This window comes from Python bivittatus, unplaced genomic scaffold, assembly GCF_059951505.1.
Source record: "Python bivittatus isolate LINGU-HERP-01145 unplaced genomic scaffold, Pbiv_v1 ctg000850_np1212, whole genome shotgun sequence".
In the NCBI taxonomy this organism is placed as follows: domain Eukaryota; kingdom Metazoa; phylum Chordata; class Lepidosauria; order Squamata; family Pythonidae; genus Python; species Python bivittatus.
This window is the reverse complement of record NW_028277112.1, coordinates 30,207,730-30,231,531: the sequence shown is the minus strand read 5'-3', so window position 1 is coordinate 30,231,531 and position 23,802 is coordinate 30,207,730.

Sequence of the window (23,802 nt, the reverse complement as noted above, 5' to 3'; positions counted from 1 at the left end):
CTGGTGTGGATCTTCCGGGCTGTGTGGCCGTGTTCTAGAAGTTTTGTTTCCTAACGTTTCGCCAGCACCTGTGACCGGCATCTTCAGAGTGCAGGAGCACAGACAGGAGCAGGGGCACAGAGAGAACTGCTCTTGTCTGTGCTCCTGCATTCTGAAGATGCCGGTCACAGGTGCTGGCGAAATGTTAGGAAACAAAACTTCCAGAACACGGCCACACAGCCCGGAAGACCCACACCAGCCAACTCATAACTATATCTATATATCCATCCAAGTCACGTTGGGACTGCCTTAGCTAGGGGGCCATGGAAGTCTGCCCTAATTGCCCTCTTGCAATTAGTTCAGGAAGTACAAATTATCTTGGTTGATATTTAGATGTCAACTAAACAAATTTCTTCCCATCCCTAGATAGGCTACTTCATATGGCTAGTATTCCACACTGACCTCAGGGGATCAAGTGTTGAGTAAGCCAGGTGCACATGCATACATCTTCATACAATTTACAACCACTGGGGTTTTTTTGCTTCTTTTGATCTGTTTCTTTTGCATGCATAGTCACCCTTCACCCTGAAACCACCAGGCTGTTGCTGGGACTCTATCATTAGAGTCCATACTTTGAGGAACTGAGCCCTGGCACCATCTGCTGGCCTTCCAGAGGCAAAGATCTGATTTTCCTCAAGAGGCTGAGTGCCTGCAAGGGCCACGCTCCAGTTAATTTGAACTTTGCTTAGTTGTCTCAGTGAGAAGCAATTACAAACCATCAACTGAGATTAGCTAAGCATGAAGTCTGTTTTTTGCTTTGTGAAGAACTTTGGCAAATTGCATTCAAAACAATTAGTCTGATCTACTCTTAGTCGCAAGTACCTATTAGCCTTTCAATCAGCTTCTCTTGTGGATAAAGGGAATCCACAACAAATTGTTGCTTATGAAAGAGCTCCCAGGGTTTCATCCAACCATTCCCTCCAATCAGGGCATTCCATTCAAAACCTAACTCTAACTCTAACTCTAACTCACTCTAACGCTAAGCTACATTCCTTGGTCCCAAGTATGCTCAGCCTTCCATCAAGATGCACTTGGATGTGGAAAGATTTGCCAATATATATCCTAGTAATGTTTAATTAAGAGACACAAGGGTGTGATGGCCCATGCCTTTACACAGCATGCAATATGGCCCTTGGGCCATACATAGACATTTTGTTACAACATAGACATTTTGTTTATGTCCCAGAAGGTAGTTCAAAATTGCTTGGTGGCTTCATACCTAAATGACTTGAGATGTGTGGGTCTGGCTTGTAGAAACTTTGCATAAACCATGGGGGGGGGGCATGGTCATTTGATAACTCCATCCTAAGGGGTGCTGTTTGTATAAGCAGCTTCCCCACTCTGTTTTAGATCCAAACATGAACTTAAGCCCTGAGGGAGGGCAACTGAAAATGTGGGCTGGTAAGGCATATTCTGAATTTAATCCACATCTATTGCCAGTTTTCTATCTAGTGATGGTACTGTATGCATAGAACTTCCAACCCAATTGTACAGGTAAGTGAAAGGGTAAAGCAGCAACTCCATATCTTTTGTGAAAAGTTTTGGAAAATCCTTCAGTTGTGAAAATGTTACCAATGGAGCTCTCCTGCCACCCTCTGGCTAATTGCTTGAACAACAGAATTGCCAATTCTTTGACATATGACTAGTGAAAGAATGAGGACAAGTAATACTAACGTGGTCGTTTTGAATATATTTCCTTCCCACACTTTTCAGCTGGTTTTTGTCCTGGATAAAAGCATCAACAGTTTTAGAGCCAGATTTCTTCTGCAGTGCATGTAAGGAAGGATGTTCAGTTATCACAGCAGCCTCCTTTAAGATTCTTGGTCAAAGGGGAAAACTGGCTTTTCTTCCTGGCCCTTCGTCAGCCGTCGTTCTGAGGGCTAGTGCTGGCATGGTAAAAGGCAAACTGCGGGATGATGGCACACTTAGCTGGGAAAAGATAAAGGCAGGAATTGGTGTGTAAGTGACTCAGCATTGCATCATTTGGAGTAGCTCTGAATAGATGTACTTGTGTGTATTTTCCTGGTGATTAATTTCTCCCATAAAATGTAGGATGTAAATGCCTTCATTTGAAACAGAATATGATGAAAATGCTAAAAGAAAATTTTCACGGAAATTGAGTTCTTCACATAAGGAAGACAAGCTTTTCCTGACAAATCAGAACACAGAAAAGAAACAGGAGTATTGTTAGCATTCCCCTAAATTTACCTACTCTAGATCAAAGTGGGCATTATGAGAAATGTCTGAAAAGCAAAAGGAAGTGACTAGGTTTGAGCAAAATACTAGAATAGGCTATCATGGGATCCAGCAGTTTCTGGTTGAGGGTTCCTACATCAAAGAGTTCAGCTGTCCTGACTTCAAGGATACCGCAGGGCCAAGCATGTCTACCCCATCATTGTTCATGCTGCTTTCCATGTGCTCAGGCAACTTGAGGAAGTCTCCTTTCATGTACATATGGCAACATGCTGAGCACCTTCCATCTGCAGAGACTCTCCATACTGATTTTCCATAGTCCTGAATCAGTACCCTGATTTCCATTCCTTGTGCTAGAAATTGCATTACACACTTGCAAGGCCCAGCTAGGGTTAATGTTATGTGTTGACGTACCATCAGTCCTGCCCAGTTAGGTGGAAGCAGCTAGCCAAATTTGGGGTCACTTTTACGTGAGATGGGTGGCTATATAAATATGATAAATAAATAAAATAAAAAATAAAAGACCCTGTTGAACTCAGCTTCTAGTAACTGCACACCATGGCCATGCCATATACTTTTCTTGAAAGCAATGCAGAAGTGGGTTGCCACTGCCTTGTCCTGGATTTTTTTTTTTTTTAAATTCCCAGGCTAGTCTACAGTCCTGGTTGTCTTCCATTCAAGTACTAATCAGATGCAACCCTACTTTACTTTCTAAAATCAACCAAATTTAGCTAGCTGCTTCCACCTAACTGGGAAGGACTGATGGTACATCAGCACATAACGTATGGGCCTTGTAAGTGTGTACAATTTCTAGCACAAGGAATGGAAATTAGGGTACTGATTCAGGACTATGGAAAATCAGCATAGAGAGTCTTTGCCTCTGCTATCACTCCAAGGTCTTTCAGTAGAAATGTAGGGAGTAGACAGGAAGGTAGCTACTAACTGGCAGGATGAGAAGCATGGTAGGGTTCACTATATCCACCCTCAACCCTCCCAAACTTTTAATCTCCTTTCTAATTCATCATATAGGAAGCAGGCTGTAATGTTGAGAGAGGGGGATTTTTTTCAGTTCAACTTCTGATATTGGTTTGGTCTTACAGAACTTACAGGGAAACAAATCAAAATAATAACTAAGGCCAAGAGTAAAGTCTTGCTGTGATGGTACACTTGAATAAGATTTATGGAGCTGATGGGCATTCTTGGAAATCAAGGAAATATTGAAGGTTGGCATTTTGCTTTGATAGCTTCCATTTAATCTTTCTTCTTAATTAAAATAGTGTAGCCTGAGAGAAAGGCAGGGAAGTTGGCAAGTAATAGGTGACACATTCATTCCCATAAACAACAGGTTGGAGGAATCAATGGGTACATAAATTGTATGTAAGGGATAGGAGGCTACATGTGCTAGTCTGCTCCTATTCTTCCCACCCCTGCCTTTCCTATTCTCAATCTTTTTATTCTCCTGCTATAAAATTTCCTTTTGACGCAGCTAATGAATCTTGACTATGACTATGCTTGATATGTTTTAGAGACTCTCTGTTATATCCATTTTAGTACAGAAGTGTGCTCTAGCTATGATTATCCAGTGTCAATTCCAAATTTGAGGGGTTCTTAGCTGTGAAATTGATCCTAGGCCTATAGACCTATCTAAAGGGATTTCTAATAGCAAGATTGATTGGCACCAGACAATGTTCCCTCTGATATAGCATCCTTCTGATGGACCTATTTTAAGTATCTGTAATGCCCTGCTTTACAGGGCTAGGAGCATTGAGGAGAAACTGTATTAATGTGCAACATTTAAAAAGGGTACTTTTTTGTGGCTCCAGAAATTATGCAACAATGGTTATGAAACTGAACCTGTGTGTATGTTAATATGCAACATTGATTACCAGGAGGCCCCACATGGCTGTTTTTGTCCTGTTGGACTCCTCAGATGTGGATAGCCAGATCTTATTCCATGGGGTTGAAATTCTCTAATGGGAATTGAACTCATGGACTTTTGCACTTTAGATGACTTTGCATTCTTTTTAGGACCTATCCAGATCCTGGTGCAGGAAAAAAAAAATACAGAAGCTATCAAAATGATATTTGCAGTCCACCTTTCCTTAAGCCAGTGTTTCTTAACCTTGGGGATTTTAAGATGTATGGACCAGCTCCCAGAATTCTCCAGCTGGGGAATTCTGGGAGTTGAAGTCCACACTTCTTAAAGTCCACAAAGTTGAGAAACACTGCCTTAAGCTCTCAGAGCAGAGAGGTATCTCTGTATCTCTTTTCTTAATATGTTAGTTTCCCTGCTTACTTGCCGTCTTAATAGTAAGATTCCGGCATGCTGATTTTGGCTAGAATATGGACCAAAGCTCCTAATGAAGGGAATCTTAAGACTTGCCTCTTCAGTAAAGAGACAGATCAATGAAGGGTCATGTGAATACTGAATATTGCTGCCTTGGACCAGGTAGGCTGATTGCCTAGAAATGGCACCTGTTCCCAAGTACCTTACCATCTCTTACCATCAGCAATCTCTCTTTGCTGATCTCCAGGGGAATAACAGCTTCATTAAAGGTTGTTCACCTTCCTTAGTCATGCTCTTGTTATGAACTTTTTTGGGGGGTATTATTAAGCTGAACATGATGTTCAAGGGCATGATTGGTGGTGTGCCAATTTACTGTGGCTCAGGTGGATTCTAGCAAGCAACTCTTCTCTGCTTTCACTGATTCCTGAAATGATCAACTCCAAGCTGAGGTTACAGATGGATGACTTGATTGCCAACTCGGAAGCTACTGATACGGCTCTTCCTTTTCTCATCACTCTCTCTGAAGTGGTGCTGATGCCTACTCAAAAGGAAGAGTGACTCAGATTCCCAGCACCACTGCATCTTCCCAGCAGCAATTACATTGCAAAGCAATCCTAGGCCTTGCAGAACTGAGCAGAGAACACTGTTCAGCAGTGTAATTGAAATAGCTTTAACTGCTTTTTCTTGTAGGCTAGTTTTGTGTTACCTCTATAGCACTGTGTTCGGCATTCCTTACAAAAACTCAGAAGAGATTATTGTTTTGACCCACGTTTGCTCATTATCTTTCTGATTCACAATAAAACGGAGGGGAATAACTCTTTTATTTTCATAGCTTGGAAAAAATCTGTAATTATTTATAATATATAAAGTGGAAGAAGGACATTTAAATAGAATTATTAGTCTGATTTGGATATGTCTGACAAATTTCTATAATAAGAGTTCTACATAAATGGGATTCATATAGTAGATAAATGATGAACTGAAATGTGGTTAAGCTTAAATATTCATAAATATTGTGGCAGAGTTTGACATGAAAAAGTGTACAAAAATGCATATAGAAATATGTATTTTAATGGAAAGAGTATGTTAGAAGCACATCAGGTTAAATAAATCAGCATATAAAAATATATTTGCATTCACACCCCACCAAGGTAGTACCCATAATATCCCGAATGCCCTAAACAAAACTTTCAGAGCATTATTTAGTGGCCAGTATTATGTATTATTATACTAACCAGCAGTTAGTTTGCAGGAAGAAATAAATCACCACTTTCCAAAAAACAGCCTCATAATAAACAGTAGAATAGAGGAAGCAGGCATTATTCTGTGTGATATTGTAAAGGTATGTGGGAAAGACTTTGGGAGGCTGGGCCAAGAAACACTGCATAGGGAACGATCAGATAAGAGACAATATAGCCTGCAGCTGGATGGTGGGTGGGGCAAGAGGCTCAGAAGAGACCTTCCCCAGTTTCTCGGGCTGTAAAGGAGATGGCGGGAGAATTGTACTTTCAGACTTGCAAGATTCTGTTAATGTAGCCTTACAATAAAGTAGAATTGACTCATCTGGTCATGGCTCCTGTCTTGTTAAAAAACAAAAGAAAAATACCCATGTGAAAATGGGCACTGAAGAGTCCTGCTTTGGTCAATTCACCCAGTTTGAGAAGGACCACATTAACCAACTTTTTCATATACAAACTACTAATCAAATTTCACTTGGTTTCTTTCCAAGCAGGCTCCAATGCTATGATTGTTTGTTTGTTTGTTTGTTTTTTGGTACAATTTTCTGTCACTGAACAGACACAGGTTTGTTCCATTATTCCTGTGACCCTGTGCATCTATTGTGGGTTAAAAAAACCAAAACCAAACCCCAATCCTCTTGTGCCCTTAGGGAAAGTAAAGACAGGGGATCCCTCTTCTTCCCATCATCTTACTGGTGCCTTCTCACTCTCTAATCAATTTCCTAGTACAAGCAATGTGATAAGCCCTCAGTCAGTTTAAAACTGGAAATCTCTGCCCTTGACTTTCCCTGTTTTTATAAATAGTGTGCTTCTTCCTTTTTTATGCAAAACAAATAGTGCCACACCTCTGAAAACTGCTGCATTTGGCAGCACTTGTAGACGCAGTTGCCCAAAGGCATCTTCATAAAAGCAGCTGAAGGAGGAATGAAAGCAGCTGAGAAAAATAGCATGAGGATAATGGATTGGAACATCCACTGTATGTTCTGTGGATGAAGCAGTCATCCCATTGATAGATGCAACTGTCCTTTGGGTCCATCCCGGGTTTATTTGCTCTGTCCATGAAGTTACAGAATGTAAGGAGGTAGGCACTGCAGTAAATTGTGCTTACTCGTGACACATTGCTTTGGGCCTTAAAATAGAAAGCCCTGCCTATAATTCAGTAATGACAGGAAACTGCTGAAGCTCAAAAGTACCAGGGGGGAGGTTTGAATAGCTGTAGGGTGAGGCCAAGGGATTTACTGCATAAAGCCACTCCCCAGTCCAACCAAACTCAAGTTATACAAAGCCAAAGAAATGATTCTGGTGCTTACATTGGGAATGGTATTTATTTATTGTTTTTATATCCCTCCTTTTCCCTGAGGGCTCATGGCGATATATATGAGGATCTTTCCTAATTTTATCTCTGTCACAGAAATCCTAGGAGGTGGGTTGGACTGTGAGAACATGACCGGCCCAAATTTTCTCAATGAGCTCTATAGTAGAGTGGGGGATTTGGAGGAACGGAGGACAAGTATCCTTGTCCTTGTCACAGTGCACTACCTGGACTACAACTTTAAACAAACTCCTCTCCAACCCAGCATTAAATAGACTGTAATAAAAGAAAGGGTGCAATCTTAAAGCCAATTATAGTTGCTATTTTGCTGGTGGAGAGAAAGCACCTTTGTGGAAAGTTTTACAGAATGGACATCCCATCCATTCTATTTTGCTGGCAATGTGTCTCAAGGTCTTTGGTTGAGAAAGGTGTAACTGAGGAGTTGCAGTTTCCACTGCTCCCTTGTTGTGGGGCACACCTTCAAAAAAGCTCAGACATGATGGGGGTGAGGATGAAAACCTCTCATCTCTTTCCTTCACTTTTAGCAACTTGGCAAAGACTGAAACAAATGTGGTGGTCCTACCAAAGAGTTTCCCTTTCATTAGTTTAGGTTTGCTCTGTATTTGACCTGGAGTAGGCCACCATTTCATGATGCTGAAAATCAGCTACCCCACACAGAAAGATAGGTCCAGTCCTGAGGTAGGGCCATTTCTCATAGAATGAAATGAAAAATGACATTGTGGCATCCATGGAATTTAGGATGAAAGAATACTTGCTGACAGGTGAGAAAGCAATTCTGATTAGTTATTGGACTATAGAGTAAACAACTCTGAGTAACTTAGGATTCTAGAATGTTTCCTTAAATGTAATGATAGTACCTTGAGATTGTATCTCTACCAGTGATTCAGAGAGTGAAATAAGCAACAGGTATGTTTGTGCAGGAAGGCTACATGGAAGCCTGCATAGAGCATCTCTCTGAAACTGCTTAAACCAACTATATGTTTTCCTAGGTTTATGGGCCACAGGATCCTGAGAAAAGATGCTGCACAATTCCAGGAAAAGATATATTTGGATTAAGGAGTTACAGACAAGTGCTAGGTGTGCGTTCCCACATTTTATTTTATTTTATTTTATTTTATTTTATTTTATTTTATTTATTTATGTATTTATTTATTTATATTTCAAATTTGTCACCACCCATCTCACTGCACATGCCCTAAAAGTATCTCTTTGTCTTGGAATCCAAGGAGCTGCACAGGGCTAATAGACAGGGGTGATCACTGTGTTTTGCAGGGGTGAGAGACAGGGGCTGAGTGCTGAAGTTTTCTCAGCAGATCCAGGCAAAGCAGTCTGACTTCAGTTAATGGAGCTGGCTTGACTCTAATCACCAGAAAAATGCTGTGGCACTAGACAGAACAGCAAGGCTGTCTACTTTGACACCTTCAGTCAAAATCTGGAGGTTGCTGTTTTTCTTTGCCCAAAAATGCAAACATCTTCAGCTTGCGTACACACTTGTACCTCTGAAAGCCAGCAAAAGGGTGTGGAGACATGTCATGATGGTTCCAGTGGGATGCTCTTTCACTTTTTAAAGGCAAATAAGACACATTTTGTCAAAGGGTTGATCAAAGCAACGACCCCATTTGATGTTACGCATATCTCTTTTTATCTCATATTCTATCAATTATTCTCGTTAGAACTCTTAAGTGCTGGTAGAGACCAGAAATTATGTTCCCTTATAACTATACTTAATGCTTTTGTATGTTACATTTATGTTAACTTGCATAAATAACAAGTAAAGTGTATTATTACACAGCAGTGTTTCAATATACTAAGTAAAGTTTCCATTTGAAGCTTCAGCTTAAATCTCTTCATGATAGTCTGAAAAGGGCAAGTCATAAGGAATTCAAACTTGACAAAGAGCACATTGAGACACATGAATGTGTATCAGTTAACAACTCGAGCTTATATGTTTCCTATTTGCTTAGTTATTGGGCTCATGGTTTAATTGGTTCAGAATGGGTTTACAAGCTACAGTGACAATGTATCTTTTAAAAAGCAGTGTGTACTCTCCTTTTCATATGTGTGAGAAGAGACGGTCCTAAGAAAGTAAATTGTTTTTCTGTGATATGGCTACTGTACAGATTGAACTAGTACTGAGAGAGGAGCAAATGAGACATCAGGAAAATCTAATGTTCTCATGGATACATGATTCACAGGCTGTCTCTGCATGCAGTCTTACTGGATCCAAATTGTTGTTCTTTTATTTCCAATTAGGATTAAGTACATACAAAGCCACTAGATGTCAGGCTTGAATGACACTGTATGTTATGCCTCTCCCAAAAGGATATGTCCCTACTGAACCTGTACACTTAGATTTACTGGCGAAATATTCCTCATGTTCTGTTCTTTTTCATGTTGTAATGTCTGCTTCTTGAGCAATCCTCCCAACATGGATTATGGCACCTTCCAGAAGAGACGTATTGCAGTTGGAACATCTCCAGCTGGTAAGCTTTGTTAGGCCTAGTGTCTTCTTGCTTATGTATCATTTCTGTTTTCTGTTCTTCTCAACTAAATAAATACTGACATACACATCCAAGGGAAATGTAAAAAGAACTCCATCTCTTATTAAGAGTTGATTTCTGGACTGACATGCTGAATCCAGGTGGTTGGTCACCACCGTTCTAGGTATTAGGTGAAGTCAGTATTTCAGGGTACTCAATGTGCTCAGAATTCTCTTCCCAGAATGATTGCAACCAGCTTCTGCATAGCTCAGTGGATAATAAAAGGGTAACACTGCTTGAAAATTGCAAGTTTGTTAACATGACTCTAGAGATATCACTTTTCGCTAAGGATGCACATGTTTTTCTTGGCTATATCCCCAGGACCTGGAAGGTATCACAACATCAAGAATCGGTGTCATACGGGGTGACCACAAGAATGATTATACAACACAGAAGAAGAAATCTGTATATAATTTGCCACCATGTATTGCTGGCATATGTTCCTTATGAACATTTGACCACTCAATTTTTGATGTAAGGGCACACCTTTTTTTCTAATATGGATGGATTTTATGAAATAATGTTGTTTATAATGTAAATTTAAATATCTATGAATCTGCATATATATAAATATATTGTATTTATATTATAAATATAAGTGTTCAGGCATTATCATAATTTTGTATATTATCTTAATATATCACATTGTTTTCTTACTTTTATATATAATATTTATTGTTTAATAAAGCACATGCAAAAAATTATTTTAATGTTAGTTGGGAGAACCACCTCTGCTATGAAGTTTTCAAGATAGCCTGCTTCTTAAATTAGTCTACTTTGCTAGATTATTGTGAAAATAAAAGATGACCTGACGATTCCATTTTATGAACTCCTCCAGATAATCTTTCTTGGAAAATAAAAATAACATTATATTTCATAAAATGGAAAATAATGTGAGGCTAAAACTGATTCACTTATTTTTAAACACTTGTTTCACTCATTTCCCATTCATTTAATTATTTCATATTTATCAAACTTATAAGATGATACCATAGTTATGTGGCAAATCTATCCACCCCTATTCAGAAATTAAATGAAGTTCTTTAGGACTTTATGTCACATAAGTATGTATAAATTTGCAGCATCAGGCTGCAATCTGATATCTATTTACTTGCATCTAAGCTTCTTGAACTGAATGCAAGTTATTTGGCACTGTATACAATTACAATTTTAGAATCAGTGAAGGGTGCACAACTCCTAGGTTATCTAATTCAATCTTCCTTCTTGTTTCTTCAGGAAATTAACAGCTCAAGTATGTCTGGTAAATGGCTGTATAGTCTCTATCTGAAGATCTGAAGTAAAAAAGGACTATTCAAGTGTTAATGGTTCCAGGATGTTCAACATCTGGATATATACCACCTCTTACTGTTGCTCAAATGATGTCATTCTCCTATAGATATTCATGTATTTACAATGAAAGTCTTCAGATCAAAAGCCTTTCTACTTATGAGATCTGTTTTATGGCCACAACTGCTATAAGCCAGTGTTTCATGACATACTCCTATAATGCTCTAAATTAGTTAGAATAGCTGCCCTTAACACAGAGGAAAATCTGGCTAGAAAAAAATCAGCAGTCAGCAGCTTCTAACAGATAGCACAGTCTGTAGCTGGGACTTGCTCTTGGTTCAGTGGCAAAATTCTGGTTATGTTGAGAAGATGACATCCCAAGTCAGTTTGAGGGTGCTAATACCCAGATGTGAATGACAGAATTTATGAGATGCTTCAGGAAGTGTCTCAGATGTAAGCAACATACAGGAGAGTCTAGAAGGCAGACACAGATTTGTAAAGCAGGGGTCACACAGATGTTGCCTAACTACATTGCAAGAGAAGTACTGGTTCTTCCAGCTCTGAAAGGTGCTCATCGCATCTTTACTCCAGCAGCTTCAGTTTCCCTCTCTACTCTTGGACCCAGAAGAGGAGCAGATTTTAGCAAATCATCCTCTCCTCTCCAGTTGGGTCTCCTTCCATTGGGAAATGGCCATCTTATCCTCTTTCTCTTTCTGCAAGTCCTGATCCTGAAGAGGTACCAAATCTTCATCAGAGGCAAGTATGACTCTATGCAAGGTCCTGTCTCATTTTGAAGGAAACATGTGTAAAGCTGTATTGGCAAAAGCTATCCTTCACCAATACATGTGCTGAATATAGGACTGCAAAATCCTAGTGTCTTCAAGAGCCTGGTGAGATTTGCGTGGTGTTTTTTTGTTTTTTGTTTTGTCAAGACGCTTTTATAAGGAGCTTATTGACATGAAGCCTTTGGATTTAATCAGGCAACTGAGACACCATCCCACTAGGTCATTTGTTCCATTGCTGATCTGCTCTTACCATCAAGATGTTTTTCACAAATTTCCTGCTGTGAATCATTAGGTCTAGTCTGATTTTTTCTGTGAAGAGATCTATAAAAAGTGCTATTTAATGAAATGTGTCTATTAATGCCTCAAAACAAGTTTAATCTTAGAAAAGCATAGCTTCTCTAGCAGTCTAAATTCTACAGTATTTATGAGCCAGTACTGTCCACAATATGGTGCTTTGGAAGTTCTGAGGATTTTGTTTGCTTTATCTTACTAAAAATCCTCACAAGTCCCTGAGGTTAAAGTTGTTAATGCTTTTATTTCAGATGGCTATCTGGGGCTTGCTAAAGATGATCCAGTTGCTAAATGATCTAGTTCACAGCAGAGATAACATGTGAATTCACCCCAGCTTCTTAGTCAGTACATGACATCATCTCTTGGCATTTTAAGTATTTTTATGGAGGCATAAAATCACCATCAGTACAACAATAGTTATTCATAAAATCAAGTTTCTGAATGGAAAAAGAATGTTAATCCTGCAGTTAGACATACCCAAGACGTAACTTTTCTTGCCGTAACATTTATGACACAAAACTTGTATCATTTGCAGTTGGATAACTTATAGATCCAATCCAAGAGGTGTTAAATTCCAATTGATCTGCAGCAATTTTATCCTTGAAGAATTTAGCAAGTGACTCATTGCTCCTCCCCAGCCTGGAGCAGGTTATTCTAAACCAGTGTTTCTCAACTTCAGCAACTTTCAGATGTGTGGACTTCAACTCCCAGAATCCCTCCAGCCAGCATGCTGGCTAGGGGAATTCTGGGAGTTGAAGTCCACACATCTGAAAGTTGCTGAAGTTGAGAAACACTGTTGTCAGCAAAGCTGCTGAATCAGAATCTTATATGCCCTTGGCAGCTCATGCTGAAAGCAAGCAAGCAGCTGCATTTTGTACCAACTGCAACTTCTAGATAGTCTTCAAAGGCAGAGGCACGAGAAGCATATGTAACCCTTGTCAGGGCATCTATCCCCAGATATAGTATGCCTGCTTGAACTAATCTATATTAACTCTTTGTTTCTTGCCAGTGGGGTTGAAATGAATATTTCCTTGTTGTTTCCTTAATAGCAAAACACTTGCATCCAAAATGTCATCTTTCTGCCTCTTTTATAAAAACAATTTTCAGTAATTAAATTTTGGAAGGTAATCAGATTCATAAAATGGGCATTATACCAAAGAGCAGCAAAGTTATATCTTTGTAATGCATAGTGGACTGAAAGTTCTTATGCTGGCCTTGCCTTTTTTTTTTTTTTAAATCACTTACCTTTTGAAAAGGCTTCTGGTTTTCTACCTTATTCTGAGACAGACTTCCAGATTCTTCTGCTGGTCTTTTTGAGCTTTTTGAGTTTACCATATTAGATGGAAATGGCAGGAGGTGCTACTGCTGGCATTATTTTCTGTTGCACATCTTTCTATCACCCTAACACCTCCCTGGCTGCCCACACACTTCAAAAGGTCAGTAAACTTTTGGGAGTCAACAGGTGGTTGATAAATGATGGAAGGTCGATTGGGGTCATTTAATCCTAGAGAGTTCATGCTAGTCCCTAGTCCTGAAGGTGAGGTGACTAGCAGTAAGACAGTGTTACCCAGGTTGGATGATGGTCAGCCACCAGTGAGAGCAGCCTTGAGTTGTCTCATCATTATTGTTATTTGTAGTGCTATTAGTCACAGCAGTATTTATTAAATTATTTTCATATAATAAATGTTTGGGGATCAATGAACAATCTGAAACTTCATGAAGGGGCTGATAAGCTGAAGAGTTTGGGGACCCCTGGTCTAATCAGTGGAGTTTTTTCATTAAGTCTTCCTTCCGGATTAAACTGAAGTGTGAGAAGCAAGGGGGGCTTGTTGGACAAATGGAGGACCTTTTCTAAGCAGCAGCACCACACTCCATCTGGGAGAATTTCTTTCTCTCTTTCATCTGTTTGAATGAGAATGGTTACAAAATTGGTAGGAGCCTTTTTTGGCATAGATTTAGACTAAGCAAACATACAATGCAATTGCATTGGTTTTTGATAATGTTGGACTGAAGTATAAAAAATGTCCTTAACAAAGGGTTCTGCAAGAGCCAATCCTTATCTCAAAATGATGAAAGCAGCATTGTGGCACTGCAGTGAAACTTTACCCCCTGTATATGTGCATGTATCACTGTGATGCCCATACCAAGGGTGGAGCTTGCATTGTGATGCCACAGTGCTGCTTTCATCATCTGAACAACTGGCACACTTGAAATGGTGCCAAAGGGCTGAAAAATATGCATATGCTTCTCACCAGAAATTGTTGCAATACAAGGGCCTGAATTTTCTATTTTGTCTTTCCTAAAAGTGTTCTTCAGGTGGCATCAGTCATCATTACTTTTACATGCAATAGGAATTGCCCAGTTATCTGGGAATGGTTTGACCCTGTTGGCCCTGAGGGGGTGGACAGGATCCTCGGGGCTGTTAGTGAGGCTACCTGTATTCTAGATCCTTGTCCCTCCTGGTTGGTTAGAGCCATCAGGGAGGTGACTTTAGGGTGGGTACTGGCGGTGGTCAATTCATCCTTGCAGGAGGGGGTGTTCCTGAAGCCTTTGGTCCACCCCCTTCTCAAGAAACCATCGCTAGATCCCACCCTTCTGGACAATTTCATCCAGTCTCCCACCTTCCCTTTCTAGGAAAGGTGGTGGAAAAGGTGGTCATCTGGCAGCTTCAGAGGATCCTGGAGGAAACGGATTATCTGGACCCCTATCAATCAGGGTTCAGGCCCGGTTATGGGACAGAAACAGCATTGGTCACACTTTTGGATGATCTCTGGCGAGAGTGGGATGGGGGTAGTGCATCCATCCTTTTTCTTCTTGACCGCTCGGCAGCTTTCGATACCATCGATCATGGTATCCTTTTGGGTTGGCTGCAGGAGTTAGGGGTGGGTGGCACAGTGCTGTCCTGGTTCGGCTCCTTTCTCCAAGGCCGAACCCAATCAGTGTTGATAGGGAGCGAGAGGTCCAACCCACGGCCCCTACTCTGTGGGGTGCCTCAGAGTTCGGTGCTTTCGTTGCTCTTATTTAACATCTACATGAAACCAATAGGTAAGATCATCAGGCACCATGGGATGAGGTATCATCAGTATGCTGATGATCCCAATTATATATCTCCATCCCGGGTGACCTAAGTGATGCTGTGACTACCCTCTCGTGGTGCCTGGAGGCTGGAGGGACCTGGATGGGGGACAACAGGCTTCAACTGAACCCTGGTAAGACAGAGTGGCTATGGGTACGGGGAGCCTCAAGATCTAGGAGTTTATCATCTTTGGTTCATGACGGGGTCGCACTACCCCAGTGCATAATCTGGGGGTCCTCCTGGACTCACAACTCCTGTTCAAAGAGCAGGTGGCAGTTGTGGCTAGGAGGGCCTTTGTGCAACTTCATGTTCTGCAGCAGTTACACCCCTTCCTCAATCAGGAGGCCCTCCGCACAGTCACTCATGTCCTGGTCACCTCCCAGTTGGATTACTGTAACACGGCCTACATGGGGCTACCTTGAAGAGATCCGGAAGCTACAGCTGGTGCAGAATGCAGCAGTGTGGCAGTTCTGAATGCCCCTAGGGAGGGCACATATAACACCACTGTTACACAAGCTGCATTGCTTGCTAGTTTGCTTCCGGGTCCAATTCAAGGTGTTGGTTATCACCTTTAAAGCCCTTCATGGCACAGGACCAGGTTACCTGAGGAGCCGTCTCGCCCCTGTTATTTCAGCCTGCCCCACTTGATCTGGCAGAAGGGGCATGTTGCAGACCCCACCAGTCAAGGAATTTCGACTGGTGGGATCTAGGCAGAGGGTCTTTTCCGCTGTGGTTAAAAAGGTAAAGATGGCAGCCATGAAGGGTGATTGAAGCTATTCCTGCTTTTTATGGGCAGGCAGAACTTCAATTGCACCACTGTGGCTGCCATCTTTACCTTTTTAACCACACCCTGCAGGCACTCTTGCATCCTCTCCTGAGGGATCAGTGCTCAGGAAGCAATCTTTTTCCCAGGGAAGGGACTTCACATGTACAACTTAACGCACAGCAGTTTCCAAGTCTATTCAGGTTCTTGTTTGCGTGAGAGCTGCAGAAATTATGCCTGGGCTTGCAATATTCTTCTCTTGCAAAATTCATACTGCATACACAAGGAAAGGGACTACATGGTATAGGCAATGTTGGGGGTATCTGTTAGCACTGGCTTCTTTAGCACATTAAGGAAAAAAATGTGCTACTATCTATCATCTATCCATCCATCATCCACCCATCCATCCGTTCAAATTTTCCCCTAAACAAAGCCTAAACAAGGCTAGTTCTGATTCTAACATAATATTTATTTTGTCAGCCCTTTTTATCACCCTTCCCCAACCTGTTGTCCTCCAGATGTGCTAGGTCCTCTAGATTTCCTAGCTACCTGCAGCCCCAACGTTTCTGGATGTTGTCATGCTAAGGAAAGTCGCTTTTCATTCATCACAGTGATATAATGCCTTTCCCTTCAGAGACCTTTAGTCATTTTTCCGGGAACCAGTTTCTGAGGAGTTACCAAGGTTACTGGACTTGCAGTGTGGAAACAGCAATCTGAGCTCACACCAAGGTAGGTCTTAAATCATTAGAAAGAGAATAACCCAGGATGCATCCAAACCGTTCATATAGATGCATAGTACTAATTATACATATGACAACTGCCTTGTCAAAAAATGTCATGCTGAGCAAAAGAGCTTACACTTTATAAAATAATGCATGAAGTAAATTTAACCATCAGTGAAGGCCATCAGAAAATACCCTGTCTGTAATTAATTGCAACCCAGGAAGAATACACAAAAGCTTTACCTGGATTAAGTGAATTACTTCCAGTAAGTAAACCTGAAATGAAGCGGCCTGCAGAATTCTCACTTCAGAAGACCATTAGAGCCATCTCCTGACCAATTGATGACATTACAGGAATGAAGTAGAGGAAAAGGCAAGCCCTAAAGTCATTGTGTTTATGGGGATGGAGAATAGTACAGGGTCCCTGGGTGAGATAAGGTTAAAGAATTGTAGAAGTTCTACCAAAAAGGTGAAGGATTGGTGATGGTAACACAATCTTTGTAAGTAAATGCTAGCACCAGCATTTGAACTGTGAGGAATATAGTGATGCTGCCTGATATGTGATATCCCTTATATCGTAAAGTGACCACAGAAAAACAAGGGAGGATTCTGCCAAGTTAGAAGGAGATTTCCTCTGTTGAAATGGGAAGAAATTGCAGATATAAGGTAGCAGCATTTATTTTGGAAATGAAGAGTCACTTCACGAGATGGGCAGTGACAAATTTGATGAATAAAATAAATAAAATAAAAATAAAATCAATATTCTATTTCAATCCATAAGCAAATTCCATTTTGTTTTAGGAAGCCAAAGAATTTCTCTGTAGCTGCCCAATTTGACGTGGGAATTTGTTGAATCTGATGCAAGTTCTTAAACATATAATATGGAAGGATAAAAGTGTAGATGCATTATCATTACAAGGTACTTCTCCCCCCTCCCCCTGTTTTGCTTATAAGCTGGTTCAGTAATGTAGAAAAACACATGGGTAGTTCTTCTTCTGTGGGAAAGTTTGTCTGAATGCATCCTCACATCAACATCACTTCAAATGGCTCACACTAACCCAAATGGTTGCTTGATAAATTTCCCAAGAAGCTTGGGCAGATGTCTCCATAGGCCTTTCCTCATTGCTGGGTTGTTCCATCAACTTCCCCTGGGTTTGGAGGCATGGGTGCAGTTTGTCCATCATTCTGTGCTTGCACCATTTTGATCCAGTGAGAAAACACTGAAATAAAATGGAAAGCATGAGACAAGAATGCTAAAATAGAATTGGGGAGGGGTTGGGAGAAAAAAGGTTGATGTCTTCAGCACAGAAGCACCAAGTTATTGGATTACTGTATTAAAATGCACTTATGTTGGCTCAGCCCTGCATGTTTAAGCATAGGTAACTCACTGCAGCTGTTCCTTAAGGACAGTAGTCCTTTAAAGAAAAAAAGCTCATGTTATTTGCAAAAGGGAACACTTCAGTCCTGTCCTTTGATAAACATTACAGGCAGGGGAAGGGAGAAGGCACAGAGCCTTGGACGAGCCCTGTGCGTATCTCTCCCCTATCTCTGATTATAATATTTATCAAACAGGGAAGCATGGGTCTCACGTTCTTCCGCAACACCACACCTCTGCATATCTAGAGATTGCTCATGTGTCAACCTTCAGAAGCAGTGGAAAAGTAACAGCTATACCTACCTCTTCAGAGTGGAGAAAAAAGAAAATAGAGGAGATTTCCCAGGGTCTGAAAGGAAGGGGGGGCCTTGACCTCATCAACATTGAGTTTCCATAAGGCGTGCTATCAGTCACCTGCTGTTAAATTAAGGGGAACACTATTTTAACACTAGCAGGTAAAACAACTTAAGGCTGTCTTACTGATGGGTTGGGGATAAAATACAGGCAAAATCATGGGGACATGGCAAAACATGTTTATACCACGGTTAGATTTAAGTTTGATTTCTGGGAACTAATACATGTTTATGACCATGTAATTTTATTGAGAAAAATACATGTTAGTAGTTTTCTACCACCTTCTTTGGAAAGTGTTTTGGACTTCTCAGTCTAGTTTTCAGCCCTGGGATTTCCTGGTGATCTCCCATCCAAATTCTAAGCAGATCAAACTACCTGTAGCTTTATAGGATAAAGTAAAATTGCGTAAGTGTTACCACATACAAAGTTAGGATTTGGAGGGATGAATGTAAAAGGATGTCATGTTAGGTTCAGTGCTGGATACTTTTCAAAAGAAGCTGATTGATTTCTCTAGAATTACACCCTGCACATCATCTGCCGCTCACTTAACAGCATGGCACATGACTACAGTAATGTATTAGTGAACCCAAGGCCAACATGGTTCTTATAAATCAGCCGTGTAAATCCACTGTTGTCTGTGCCAGCAGAACAAATGCAGCCTCTCAGCTCTCCATGGATTTCTGCCTCAGCATAGTGCATTGTATCCTACAAAAGGGTTCAGCTAATCACAAAAGAGTCCTTCTAGATGTTGATCTTATTGTACCTGTAATGTAAATCTCCCCAAGAGGATTTTGTAAGCAAGAGATGTCTTTTCAATTGATTCATAAATCTTTGTTCCAACAGTTAATGAATTCTACAATGTGCACATGGATAATTCTACAATGTGCATCCATTCCTCCTTTAGTGAGTAACCAAAGCTACCATTAAAGTTAATTGAAGTCATACAATTGAGTAGTGAAGCAAGCCAGCAGACTTCATTTTATTTAGCCAGTTGGAATTCTATACCTAAAAAGCAGATTTTTGCTTGGAAACAAATTTTAACATGAATTTGTGCAGTTGCTTTTCAGACTAGCACATTAAATCTATGTGGCATTGAGGTTGTTACTGGTATGGCACATTGCTTACAAACAATACATTATTTCTGCCAAGTAATCTTTAAGCAGTAGCTGCTTGATTAAAATCTCAGTAGATTTTTCTGGAAAAAAAATTCGGTAATGAAAGCTCAGCATCTCCAGCACTCCAGTATTCAGGCAAGTAACCACTGCCTTTTATTAAAAGCAGCCAATCCTAATGTGTTGGCCATGAGATATTGCTAATGGTATAATGGAGCATTCATGAATGTTTTATATAAAAGAAGACAACATACATTTATTGGGCTGCTATATTTTTAATAGAGAGATTTAAGAAGGTCTTCAGTAAATGCAGCCTTTCTATTGAGAGGCCCTGTTTGTATGCCTTAAAGCTTGGTATAAAAAAATTGTGTATTTAAATAGTGGCTCTTGTGGCCCCAATACTCTTGGTGGGTGGATACAGAGAGCAGCAAAAGAGTTACCTTGCCACTTATATTTCTATTTGAAATGTATGCACTCATCTAAGCTAAGGATCCACTCCCAAAGAAAGTGAGTTGTGCATGATTCCTGTCAAGAACATGGCCATAATTAACATAAACCCTTCCATTTTCAGTGAAACTCAGCTAATATTGTCAGGATCCTCAACTTGGTCAGTTTGTGCTAAAGTATTAGGATTATTCAGAAGTCCCATTGCATTAGGTAAAGAGTTGGAAAAATTACTGTTTTCACCGTTTCTTATATCTCACCACTAGATCATGCTGTGACACACTATATGACTGTTCCCCATCTCCATAAAGCTAATTTCATCTGTTATCTAATGTTGTATAGCAGTGCAGGCCTGCAGAAATTGGCCCATTTCCCCCTTGGTTTGATAAGAGAACTCTTATCTAGAGAAACGAACAGGAATTTAAAGTTTCTAGAAAAAATGATTAAAGCTTGTAGGGACATTGGCTTTCAACGGCCATTACTTATCTAAACTCCTGGTTTTCATTTTACACATTTCATTTTATGCACTAGATTTGTGGGGGGAGGTGGGTACCATAGGGAGAGAAAACAAAATGGACTGGATTTATTGAGGTAAATGAACAGAGCAGTTTCCTGTTTTTGTGGGAAACAACTGTGTTTTACAGAATTTTAAGCTAATTTATGATAAAATGCAATCAAGTTGTATCTCTTGTTTTTTGCCAAATAATTATGTCTGATTGTTTGGCTTATCAAGTTATGTAGAATTTTTTAACCTTCCAAATAGCACACATTGCTAAGGAATAGCTGCATTAAAGTCTGTGAATTCAAAGCAGTTACTGTTGAGTTTTTAAGTTTAAAACTTAACTTTAAGTCCATATAGTGACATGACGCAACACCAACCATTGCATCTGCAAATCACTGTCAACAAAATTTAAATCTTATTTCTTGCATGTTGTCCCTGATGTGTGATGGATACAAAAGGTTTCCTGCAGGCACTTAGGGATTTTCCCAGTGACCTGGTGGATGTCAGATTCAGCCGGCACGGCACTGCACTGCACTGCACTGCACGGCACGGCACGGCACGGCAAAGCGCTGCTCAGCTGCACCTAGTCAATTTCACCACCCCGGCGCTAGCCGAGGAAAACGGGAAGTGAAAACTGCGAACTGATTATGGCCAGGTGGTGACACTTAACTCAAAACCGCAAGCGGATACTTGGTATCAGCACGGTTTCCCCTCGGGCGCTGCAAACAAAGGAAAGCGCAGAGGCTCAGAAGGGAAGCAATCAATGAATTGAGAACTCCAGACTTTGTGCGCAAACAGGCAAACCCAACAAAGGCAACAACAGCACAACCCATAGACTGAAATCAGAAAGACAAAAGCACTGGACTGAATCTGCCATTTGGGCGAGGGGGGATTACTGTGGGTAATCTGTAAGTAAGCAACGGGTAAAGCACGGGAACGGGGAAGCTATAAAATACCATGTAAGCTATGCCAAGCCAACCCTGGCTTTGTCTGTACTTACTTATGTTACGCTTGAGTAAACTTCTTTGCTGAACGCACGTGTCACGAGAGTTTCTCTGAGACGAACGGGATAAACCTTACAGTGGACAGTTCCACCATCATTCAGGTTGCCTAGAACTAGAGTGTTAGATATGGCTATTCCTGAGAGAACTCTCTGGTTGCCAAACCTGGGGTGCCCCTTGGATTGATTGATTGTTTATTTATTTATTTATTTATTTATTTATATTAATTTGATTTGTATAGTCATCCATTTCACCTTGGCAACTCTGGGCAGCTAACAACTTTTAAAATCATAATACAAATACCATAAAACCACAATACATATAATAATAACAACCAAGATAAAAGCTAATCTACCATACATCAAACAACAATCTCATGGGCTCCAAAAATCCAACCATGCTGGCTACAATCAATACTGAGGAATAGGCAGTCAAGTCAATGGTTATTCCAATGAGGAATGCTTCAATTCTTTCCCAAGTGTTATTTAATTTTATATGAATCCAGAACAAGAGATCATCAGTCAGTGTGGGTGAGGTATTCTCAATATGCTGAGATACTCACCCCAAGCCAGGCCAGAGATATTATGTATATCCTAACCCAATGTCTGGTAACTGGTAGAGTCTGGATGGGCCAAAGTAACCTTAGGCTGAATCCCAGAAGTTACTGTTCATCCACAAATATCTTAATTCATTGATGGCTTCAATTATTGCTCTGGATGGTGTCACTCTTCTATTGAAGGAGAGATCTACAACTTGGGGGTCCTCTTGGACTCACAGCACTTTCTGGAACAGCAGATGGAAGCTGTGTAAGGTGATTGCTCACTTTAGACTAGTGCATCTATTGCAGCCCCACATGGACTGTGAAGCCTGAGTGGCAATGACTTATGTCCTTATTACTACATATTTGGACTACTCCAATGTGTTCTACATAAAATTATCTTGGAAGACAACACAGAAACTGATGCAAAATGCTGAGGCCAGAATGTTAGCAGGAAAAAGCTGCTACTGTACTGATTTTCCAGTAGTTGTACTCATACCAGTTAGTTTCTGAACCCAAAATTCTGGGTTTGACCCATAAAGGGCCCAAAGATAGTCTTGAGTTGGGCCCTTTGTTCTAGAATATCTTACCTTTGGGTCCATGTCCCTCTGACTCCTAGCAGGCTCAGGCCCATAACTATTACTTCCCTGCTCATATGCATAATTCAGGCAGATTCCACCTGGAGGACACTTCCTACAGTAACCTTGTATCAAAGTGTATAGAGCTTTATACGTTTGGACTACTCTAATGTGTTCTACATGGAGCTGCCTTTCAAGACAACACAATGTCTTGAGAGCTGGGCAAATACATACATGCATATATCATGATTGATTGATCCACAAAGGAAAAGCAGAAAGGAATAAACCCTAGCATTCTCCAACCCACAGTATTAGGAGAAAGTTGACTCCTGGGCATGTTTTCCTGTAAAGTACTGGTTTTACTTTATATCACTTCAAGTGCTCCTGTCTGTTTTAGCAGGAACATTTTATTTTCTTATAGCTAACTCCAGTAGTTCATTAACTCCACTAGTTCATTAGTTACTTCACAGAGGAAAGAACAACCTCTCAACTGGGTTAATAGTTGCCCTGAGTCCTACAACTTTTCTTAAACATGAGTGCTTAAATAGCATAGTAGCTATGACCATTGTCTGTAGGCAATGTAGATTTTTTTTAATTACTATTTTTCTTCCTCTGATTTATCCTCTTTGGAAGCTGGGTGTGAAATCCTTTTACTTTAAGTGACTGGAAGAACAATGAAATGGTACATCCTTGGACTTAAAAAAAAAAAAAAAGCTGGGGGGGGGACTAGGTACCTCTTTCAGCACTATTCTTTTTTTTTAATCATAATTTTTATTTGCATTTTTTTAAAAAACATAGAAATAAAAATATAGAAAACAAAACTGAGATAAAGAGAAAAGAAAAAGTGCAATAGATAAGAAAAGAAAAAGAAAAGAAATATTTAAAGAAGCTACTTTAAATATTGATCTGATTCTTTGTTGGCCTTCCTTACAATAGTTACAAACATACTTATCGTCACTCCTCCCCCCAGCAAGGTTACATCACATAGTTCACTTCTTCCCATATTCAACCCTTTTCAGTCAGCAAATCCAGAAATCAACAAGTCATTTTTATCCATTTTCAGCAAAAAGTCCGTAAAGGGTTTCTGATTTTTTAAGTGTCAGCACTATTCTTAAAGGAGAACTAGAAGATATCAGAGTGTAACAGTAGGGCAAGAAAGGAGTCTTCATTTTAAAGGTGGTTTTTATGCTTGCATATATATAAAAACTTACCTTTTTGTGTGTATGTGCATAGAACTATGTCTGTATATCTCTGTACACAGAAACACATATAAAAGTATGTATGTCTGATAAGACCTTCCTAGAGGAAGGAAAGTACTGACAATTGCTTTCCTAGAACAGAAGG